The 10,720-nt window shown below is 35.0% G+C and overlaps 1 long non-coding RNA gene across 1 annotated transcript; it reads right to left on the reverse strand.

The window, feature by feature from the left end:
* Positions 1–4,577: 4,577 nt before the first annotated feature.
* LOC137011619 (uncharacterized) lies at positions 4,578–6,425 on the reverse strand. The gene is made up of 5 exons (XR_010893504.1): positions 6,362–6,425; positions 5,637–5,692; positions 5,304–5,391; positions 4,735–4,799; positions 4,578–4,616 (listed from the first exon to the last, which is right to left on the reverse strand). It is a non-coding gene; the product is annotated as an uncharacterized lncRNA (long non-coding RNA).
* Between the last annotated feature and the right edge of the window lie 4,295 nt (positions 6,426–10,720).

Below are 10,720 nucleotides of genomic sequence, written 5' to 3' on the forward strand. Positions count from 1 at the left end.
CTCTCTGGGACTTTTCCAAAATCCCTGAAAACTGCAGTTGTTAAGCCCCTCCTGAAAAAGAGCAATCTGGATAACACCATATTGAGAAACTACAGGCCAATCTCAAATCTTCCTTTCATAGGCAAGATCATTGAAAAAGTTGTTTTCAATCATCTGAACAAGTTCTTAAGCTTGAATGGATACTTTGATAACTTTCAATCTGGTTTCCGACCGCATCACAGCACAGAGATAGCACTCATAAAGATAATAAATGATATTCGCCTTAACACAGATTCAGGTAAATTATCAGTGCTGGTTCTACTTGACTTCAGTGCTGCGTTTGACACTGTCGATCACAACATTCTTCTTGACAGGCTGGAAAACTGTGTTGGGCTTTCTGGGATGGTCCTTAAATGGTTCAGGTCATACTTAGAAGGGAGAGGTTATTATGTGAGTATCGGTGACCATAAGTCTGATCTATGACATGCGGAGTCCCTCAAGGTTCAATACTTGCACCCCTCCTGTTCAACCTATATATGCTGCCACTGAGCCAAATAATGAGAAGGAACCAAATTGCATATCACAGCTATGCAGATGACACCCAGATTTCCCTAGCCCTATCACCTAACGACTACTGCCCCACTGACTCCCTGTGCCAATGCATTGGTGAAATTAAAAACTGGATGTGCCTAAACTTCCTTCAGTTAAACAAAGACAAAACTGAAGTCATAGCGTTTGGAAACAAAGATGAAGTTCTCAAAGTGAACATGTACCTTCACTCTACGGGTCAAACAATTAAAAATCAAGTCAGGAATCTTGGTGTGATTTTGGAGTCAGATCTGAGTTTCAGTAGCCATTTAAAGACAATAACTAAATCAGCATATTATCATCTCAAAATATTGCAAGAATTATCTCCAGTCAAGACTTAGAGAAACTTGTTCATGCTTTCATCACCAGCAGGGTGGATTATTGTAATGGGCTCCTCACTGGTCTTCCCAAAAAAGACCATAAGACAGCTGCAACTCGTGCAGAACGCTGCTGCCAGAATTCTGAGTAGAACCAGAAAACATGAACACATCGCACCAGTCCTCAGGTCCTTGCACTGGCTTCCAGTTACATTTAGAATTGATTTTAAAGTACTGTTGCTTGTTTATAAATCACTCAATGGTCTAGGACCTCAATATATTGCAGATATGCTCATAGAATATAAACCTAACAGATCACTCAGATCATCAGGATCAACTCACTTAAAAATACCCAGGGTTCACTCAAAGCAGGGAGAGTCTGCTTTTAGCTGTTATGCCAGTCGCAGCTGGAACCAGCTTCCAGAAGAGATCAGGTGTGCTCTAACAGTAGCCACATTCAAATCCAGACTCAAAACACATCTTTTTATCTATGCATTTGCTGATTGAGCACTGTGCTATGTCCAAACTGTTTGCACTTTATTTTATATGTATTATCTTTTTATTCTTTAAATTCTTTTCCTGTTTTTATTTCATTTTAATGTATTTTTATATCTTTTATGTATCATCATGATTCTGACTTTTAATGCATTTTAAATCCAAATAGCAAAATTATCTTTTTTTACTGTTATTTCTATTCCTTATGTTCTATTTTTATTCTTCTTCTTTATGTAAAGCACTTTGAATTACCATTGTGTACGAAATGTGCTATACAAATAAAATTGCCTTGCCTTGCCTAAAAGTATTTTATTTGTTTCTAGATCACTTCAGGAGGCCGATGCATTAAAATAAAAATACAAATGTTTAAAAACACCATAATTGCACTGCAGTCCGGCTGCGAGGCAGAGCTTACATTAATCATATATAATTTTAATCATTTATACACACTGTAAATGTCCTCCTGCTTTATGACTGATTAATGAAATTGAATATTTTATTAATAATACAGAATGACTTTAAAGCACTGATGCTTCAAGACCCAGTTTAATCAGATGATTCCAGAGCCACGCATGACAGCGACAGCCAATCAGCAACCAGCTTTTGTTTCCATGCCGATAGCCATGATTGACATGCAACACAAGACAGCTGTTGACAGGATACATATGTCAGCTGTGACGAGTGTCAATCACAAGAGATGCATCAAGCCAGAACAGTTCACACACACACACACATATATGTACAGTAACACTCACTGTCTCTTACACTCTAAAGAAAAATGGTGCTATATAGCACCAAAAATGGTTCTTTGGCTCGTAATCATAGCGGAACCTTTTTTGGTGCTATATAGCACCTATCTTTAAAGGTGCTATATGGCACCTTGTCGTATGGTGCTATATAGAACCATAAGAGGTGCCATATAGCACCAGCAGTGGTTCTTTGGCTCGTTATGATAGGGGAACCTTTTCTGGTGCTATATAGCACCTATTCTTATAGTTTTCTAGCACATTTGTCAAATTAGAGGTGCCATATATTGTTTTTTGAGCTAGCAGGGCCCGTTATCATGCCAGGTACTACTGTAGATGAGTCAATATGCTTCTAAATTACACTTTTATGAACGATAATTAATAATTTCTTACCAAATCATGACTTCAAAGATTCAAAATCATGTACTAAATGCTTACTGAAAAACAAAATACATTACACTTTCAAAACCTTTTAATTTATTTCTTTCAGCAGCAAATAAACTCACATTATACTCCCCTTTTATACAAAATAATGCAACAAGCTTGAAATATGTACATTTTTGAAGACAATAGTCCTGTTTTTACATACTGAGTTATGCTCTGAAGTCCTGCAGTTTCTTTTTTGTCCTTCGGGATTTCAAAAAAAATATAGAAACTGGAACTTAAACCATAAGAAAGGGAGCAAGAGAGAGTATTGACTCCAAAAGTCTACTCACAGATTGAGTTGTACACTCATTTTACAGTGACAGGAAGTCCGACTGCATCCTTCAATTTCAAAACAACATACTTCAAAAAGGTCAGTGTCTTTTTCAGTCCTTTAGGGCACTGGATTGGATTCGATTCCAAACGCAAAATATACACACAGGAGGAGGCCCAGTGCCATCAAGATGTCCTCACTCTACTCTGTGATTAACTGGCCATCCAACGTGAACAAAATGTGGTCATACTGCATGAGATGATCCTCCTGCAGGCTTTAGGCACTATCTTAGGTGTTGGGACGACAGGAGGGCTGGTCTGAGCATGGCCCTGGAGAAGAGGGGATAATAGCATTAACCATCTTCACATATTTATTTGAAAGGCAAACCTTATAAGCTAAATTATAACAAAATGTGCAATAAGTACTTCGTGCTTTGATTAGATTGTGCTTCACACACTGTAGTCACCTGTTCATGGCTCACCTCAATGTCAAACAGCAACCCCAGGTCCACCTTGAACAGTGCAGGCAAGAGGAGAACAGCTGCTTCCAACTGTAGGCCTTTCAACAAAATAACATCATTAGGTTAACATAACACGGGGATGCTTTTACCCAATACTTTTTTGTTTTGCTTTTTAAACATTCATTACTGTGTGTAAAGCCCAAAGTATACTTCGTATTTTATGCGTATGCTTTTTCTGAAATCAAAACAAATTAAGATCTTTTTGATGAAGTCTGAGAGGTTTCTGTTCCTCCAATGATGAGGGTGAGTAATTAATGACAGAATTTTCATTTTTGGGTAAACTAATCCTTTAAAGGTGATTACCCTTGCACAAATCAAAGCAATTCTCAAACAACACAACTGGATATTCATACAACTTCACATTTGTACGAGACACACACTAGAGCTGCAGGATTCTGGATGAAATGAGAATCATGATATTTTGGTTTCAAATAGAGATCGCAATTCTCCCACGATTCTAAATAGACAACTAAAAATAACATTTATTTTACTAGTTCTAGCAAAATATTAATAGCTGGACTCTAATTGCCGGAAAATGTTTAATTTGAATGAATTATTTTTAAAAATGGTTTTGTATATATTAATGGCTCATTAATAAATACTTGTTTCACTACTGGATGAATCAGGGTTTAACCTTATCCAATCTATTGAATGAATGATTCAATGACAATGTCACTGGTTGCCACCTAGTGGCTTAACAAGGTAATTTATATACAACAGTTATTTGAAGCACCATGTTAGTTTCGATTTTCTCTATTTTGATCACTATCTGATGTCCAGTGTTTATATCCTAACTGTAAACTTTTGTCTTATTACTTATGTGATAATTTTAATATTTGTGAAAGAAATCAAATAACCAAATCCTTGAATAACTACAGTGTGGTTCAAAACTGCTGTTTCTGGATCAGTGGCAGCATGAACACCGAATGTTCCGGTAGGATTTTTGTCAAAGGTTTAACAGACGCAGGCGAATCATTGTCATTAATAAAGTAGGATCGCGTGGGTGTTTGAATCGAGATTATGCGACCTTTCTACGATAAATTGTGCAGCTCTAACATATACATACAAAGTAAATCAAAGGGGTTTCGGACAAGCTTTCAGGTTGATGATGTATGTCATACCTAGAAGCAGGGCACAAGCTGATGTAACTGAAGTAAGTTGATTCAAAACTTTAACTCCCTCAATGTCAGCAGATGGTTCATGAAGTTCTCCCCTCCTTCCAAATAATGAACATCGCCATGGTGAGCTGCTCCTCAATCATCTGTCTGGTTATCCTAAATAGTAAACATAAAAAAAAAAAAACAAATTCGGTCACCTTTTGCTAGCATAACTACAAAATACACAAATTTAGACTTATTTTTCTGAAAATAAACCAAAATAGAATATTCTTACGTTCAACTCAGAAAGTACTCCTTGATGAGGTCTTCAGGACTTTCTCTCAGGTGAATGTTTTCAGCCTGTGATAAAGCAATTGTGATTAATTTTCTTAATTAAAAAAAAAGCACAATAATCTGTAATAGGAAATCAAATTTTTGCAGATATGCAATAGCAAAGGACAAGAAACAGAAAATAATAATTAATATTAATGACTGGCCAAATTTGCAATTAATATATTTATGGACAATACCAGCAACACTTGTGGCGTTGAGGGATCAAACAAATAAATAAATAAATAAATAAATACAAAGGAGCTAAAAAAAAAAATCAATTCTTTATTTTTCCAATGCGTTTCAGCACACAGGCCTTCGTCAGTGCTAAAATACTACAGATTTGTAATTAAGAAATGCATCTGAATCAGTCATTGGTTTCATTTAAAATTATGAATTTATAATATATAATTATAAGTCTGAAAATAAGACATGCATCAATTAATAAATTAGCTTTACACCCTAATATATTTAATCATTCTTGATTAAAGGGATATTTCACAAAAAATGAAAGCTAGCTGTTAATTTACTTACCATCAGGCCATCCAAGTTGACTTTTTTTCTTCAGTAGAACAGTAAAGATTTTTAGCTGGAACTGTGATTAATTTAATGTCAATGGCTACTGTCAAAAAAAAAAAAAAAAAAATTAATACAAAACAACAAGAAAAAAAGTCGCATGCATTTGAGATGGCATAAGAGGGAGTTGATGAATGTTTTGGAATGGATAATTCTTAGTCTAAAGTTTGTTAATGAGGATGACATTCAAGTCAATAGACCACATTAGATGGATTTTATTCAAACATGTCAAACATTGGTAATTCATATTATCTATTAACAATTATAGCCGTTTTTATAGAAATTACTTACCATGTAAAGTTATTGCAAAGTGTCCTTAGTCGTCAAACATTGAGGAGCTTTAGATCCTAAAAGGGAGAGGGGAATCAGTGTTTATAAATGGAAAAAAAAACTTGTTTGCTGCAGTACAAGTAATTAATTAGTAGTGTAAATACTCAGCCATTTCATTCTACTAAAAAAAAAACACCTCGCGCTAGTCAAATGAAGTAACGTTAAGCCTTAAATATGTCTTTACTCACACACTTTATTCGTCATTTTGGTCGAACAAATCAGAGCTAACGTGAAAAAAAGACAACTAAAAGAACTGACAAACATTACTTTAAAAACCTAAACTCAATAATTGTAATGCGAGGATCCCCTCAGCCTCGACTCGAGCGTCTCTCCCGCTCCCCACGCACTTCCTGCCCGCATCATTTCAAATAGCACGCGCTGCTTACACGGTAAAGGAGACGTTTCTTTTAAAAATTATTTAGAGACATATTTACATGGTCCAAACACTACAACAATACATTTCTATAGAATAAAACAAGTAATGCAACATCTTGTATAGAATAGAAATATTCAATTAGCGCTAACCTTTATAACGTTACTGCAGGCCGCGAAAATTCAAAAATTCGGTTAGTTACGATTTCGTTAGTATTCATGTTCACAAACAACGCTAATTAACTCTAAACCGCTAAAACACATGTTCAACCTTTGCATTTTCGAGTATATTAATTAAAACATTTCCAACCTACCTTATTTCATCCGAGTCCAGGGGAAAGAAAATGGCGGCCGAGCAGAAAACTCCAGAAAGTCTCGTGAGTCATGACGTCAGAAAAAAACCGTCTGTCACGGGGTCCTTAAAGAGAAATTATCCTTTGGCTGAAAGTGAGATATTTGAGCAGTTGAGTGTAGCCTACTATAATATTGAGAGCAATTCGCAGAAAGACGAAGTAATCAGACTCAAATAGTTATAGCAATCCAACTTACACCCATATTCACTAACAGTGTAGAGGGGCTTGGGGACAAAAAGGTTGAGAACCAGGTTATGTTTAGAAAATACACTGTAATTTAATGTTGTTTTTAATCCTTTCCCCAACTAAACTAAGAGAATAAGAGAGTTAGAGAACCTTTAAAGAACTATACAGAGGCTTAACAGGTTCTTTGTATGGCAGTGGTGCTATATAGCACCTTAACCACAGCAAGGAACCGCTGAAGAACCACTGAAGAACCGCTGAAGAACCATACAGGTGCTTTACTGGTTCTTTATAAGGTAGCGGTGCTATATAGCACCTTAACCACCCCAAAGAACCGCTGAAGAACCGCTGAAGAACCATTTTTTTTTAGAGTGTACTGTAGTTTTATTTCCTCTCCTTCAAGCCCCTTTAAACCTGTATGACTTTCTTCTGACTTTCTAGAGGAATGTCCTGCCATATACCTTATCAAATGAAATTTATAATGATGAGATGAAACCAACTGAACAGAAGTCAGTTCAGGAGCTGAATGATGATCCGGACAATAGAAACAATCTGAGAGGAAGAGAGAGGAGGAAGAAGATGAGGATGAGGAAGAGCTATACAATATTCAGTACAATACTATACTTGCAGTACAAAAAGTATACAATATATTCACCTTAGCTGTGATATACTTTTATACATAATTGCAGATTTTGAGTTGGTGGCATTACGGAAACTGCATTACTGTCAGGTTTCAGTTCTGCCTGCAGACAATATGAAATCCATTGTTTCTTTTTACTGTACACTATTCTACATGTTTGGTTGAGTGTTGAATGTGTGCATTCTTGACAACATACGATCTAAAAGTGAAAGAGTCATTACTTCATAGAATGTACAGTGGAAAAAATAAAACTACCAGAATTGCTCAGGGCAGCTACTGGTCAAGTGGGTCCCGTCCCGTAGTTACTCCTCACAATTCTGACCTTTTTTTCTTGTAATTGACCCTTCGCCAAGAGTTTGATTGACAAGCGATCTAACTAATCAGAATCTGCCATTTTGTCCGACAAAGCAGCCAGTAGTTAGAAGATTAACCTCAGTGGAGTTAAACTTGAAAAATTTTAACTCCACTTTCCATTTAAATCACAATTCTGATTTTTTCTTGTAATTTGCGAGTTTACATCTCACAATTCTGACTTTTTATTTGTAATTTGAGTTTACATCTCACGATTCTGACTTTTTATTTGTAATTTGCGAGTTTACATCTCACAATTCTGACTTTTTATTTGTAATTTGCGAGTTTACATCTCACAACTCTGACTGTTTATTTGTAATTTGCGAGTTTACATCTCACAATTCTGACTTTTTATTTGTAATTTGAGTTTACATCTCACGATTCTGACTTTTTATTTGTAATTTGCGAGTTTACATCTCACAATTCTGACTTTTTATTTGTAATTTGCGAGTTTACATCTCACAACTCTGACTGTTTATTTGTAATTTGCGACTTTACATCTCACAATTCTGACTTTTTATTTGTAATTTGCGAGTTTACATCTCAATTCTGACTGTTTATTTGTAATTTGCGACTTTACATCTCACAATTCTGACTTTTTATTTGTAATTTGCGAGTTTACATCTCACAATTCTGACTTTTTATTTGTAATTTGCGAGTTTACATCTCACAATTCTGACTGTTTATTTGTAATTTGCGAGTTTACATCTCACAATTCGGACTTTTTATTTGTAATTTGCGAGTTTACATCTCACAATTCTGACTTCTTATTTGTAATTTGCGACTTTACATCTCACAATTCTGACTGTTTATTTGTAATTTGCGACTTTACATCTCACAATTCTGACTTTTTATTTGTAATTTGCTAGTTTACATCTCAATTCTGACTGTTTATTTGTAATTTGAGAGTTTACATCTCACAATTCTGACTGTTTATTTGTAATTTGAGAGTTTACATCTCAAAATTCTGACTTTTTATTTGTAATTTGCGAGTTTACATCTCACAATTCTGACTTCTTATTTGTAATTTGCGACTTTACATCTCACAATTCTGACTGTTTATTTGTAATTTGCGACTTTACATCTCACAATTCTGACTTTTTATTTGTAATTTGCTAGTTTACATCTCAATTCTGACTGTTTATTTGTAATTTGAGAGTTTACATCTCAAAATTCTGACTTTTTATTTGTAATTTGCGAGTTTACATCTCACAATTCTGACTTTTTATTCGTAATTTGCGAGTTTACATCTCACAATTCTGACTTTTTATTCGTCATTTGCGAGTTTACATCTCACAATTCTGACTTTTTATTCGTAATTTGCGAGTTTACATCTCACAATTCTGACTTTTTATTCGTAATTTGCGAGTTTACATCTCACGATTCTGACTTTTTATTTGTAATTTGCGAGTTTACATCTCACGATTCTGACTTTTTATTTGTAATTTGCGAGTTTACATCTCACGATTCTGACTTTTTATTTGTAATTTGCGAGTTTACATCTCACAATTCTGACTTTTTATTTGTAATTTGCGAGTTTACATCTCACAATTCTGACTTTTTATTTGTAATTTGAGAGTTTACATCTCACAATTCTGACTTTTTATTTGTAATTTGAGAGTTTACATCTCACAATTCTGACTTTTTATTTGTAATTTGCGAGTTTACATCTCACAATTCTGACTTTTTATTTGTAATTTGCGAGTTTACATCTCACAATTCTGACTTTTTATTTGTAATTTGCGAGTTTACATCTCACAATTCTGACTTTTTATTTGTAATTTGCAACTTTACATCTCACAATTCTGACTGTTTATTTGTAATTTGCGAGTTTACATCCCACAATTCTGACTTTTTATTTGTAATTTGCGAGTTTACATCTCACAATTCTGACTGTTTATTTGTAATTTGCGAGTTTACATCTCACAATTCTGACTGTTTATTTGTAATTTGCGAGTTTACATCTCACAATTCTGACTTTTTATTTGTAATTTGCGAGTTTACATCTCACAATTCTGACTGTTTATTTGTAATTTGCGAGTTTACATCTCACAATTCTGACTGTTTATTTGTAATTTGCGAGTTTACATCTCACAATTCGGACTTTTTATTTGTAATTTGCGAGTTTACATCTCACAATTCTGACTGTTTATTTGTAATTTGCGAGTTTACATCTCACAATTCTGACTGTTTATTTGTAATTTGCGAGTTTACATCTCACAATTCTGACTGTTTATTTGTAATTTGCGAGTGTCACGATCACGTCTGTTCCTGTCACATCCCGGACTACATTTCCCATGATCCTCCATTGCTCATCACCTGCACTCACTTCACAATCACTCCACACTAATCACCACACCCAGCTGCCACTCATTACCAGGACTATAAAGGACTGTCACACACACCACCTCACGGCGAAGTCTTGATTACCTTGTGTGTCATTTCCGAGCGTTTATATCCTGTTTTACCTGTTGTTGCTGTTCCTGTCTGTTACCCGTTCTTGACCCGTTGCTGCCTGTCCTGACCCTTGCCTGTTATACTGTTCTGTGAATGATATCCGCCTGTCCTGACCATTGCCTGTTTCCTGATTACGATTCTGCCTGTCCCTTGCTGTTCTTGTCTGCTCCTGATTGACCCTGCCTGTACGACATTCTTAATAAAGCTTGCATTTGGATCTTACCATGACTCCCGCTACGTTACAGCGAGTTTACATCTCACAATTCTGACTTTTTATTCGTAATTTGCGAGTTTACATCTCACAATTCTGACTTTTTATTCGTAATTTGCGAGTTTACATCTCACAATTCTGACTTTTTATTCGTAATTTGCGAGTTTACATCTCACAATTCTGTTTATTTGTAATTTGAGAGTTTACATCTCACAATTCTGACTTTTTTCTCAGAACTGTGAGATATAAACCATGAATTTAGATATATGGGAATTATGAGGTAAAAATTCACTATTACCTTTTTATTTTCTATTCCATGGCAGAATTAAGCTTTCATAGGTTCCACGTGTCTAAGGTTTTGATATTAGATAAGCTTGTATAAAAAGAAAATTTTAGAAATGTGCTAAATGTGTTAACTGACTGTATATTGTGTGAAAACAACATGAATTGTGTTAATAATATGGTCACATATGTTTAG

This window comes from Chanodichthys erythropterus, chromosome 21, assembly GCF_024489055.1.
Source record: "Chanodichthys erythropterus isolate Z2021 chromosome 21, ASM2448905v1, whole genome shotgun sequence".
NCBI classification, from domain to species: Eukaryota; Metazoa; Chordata; class Actinopteri; order Cypriniformes; family Xenocyprididae; genus Chanodichthys; species Chanodichthys erythropterus.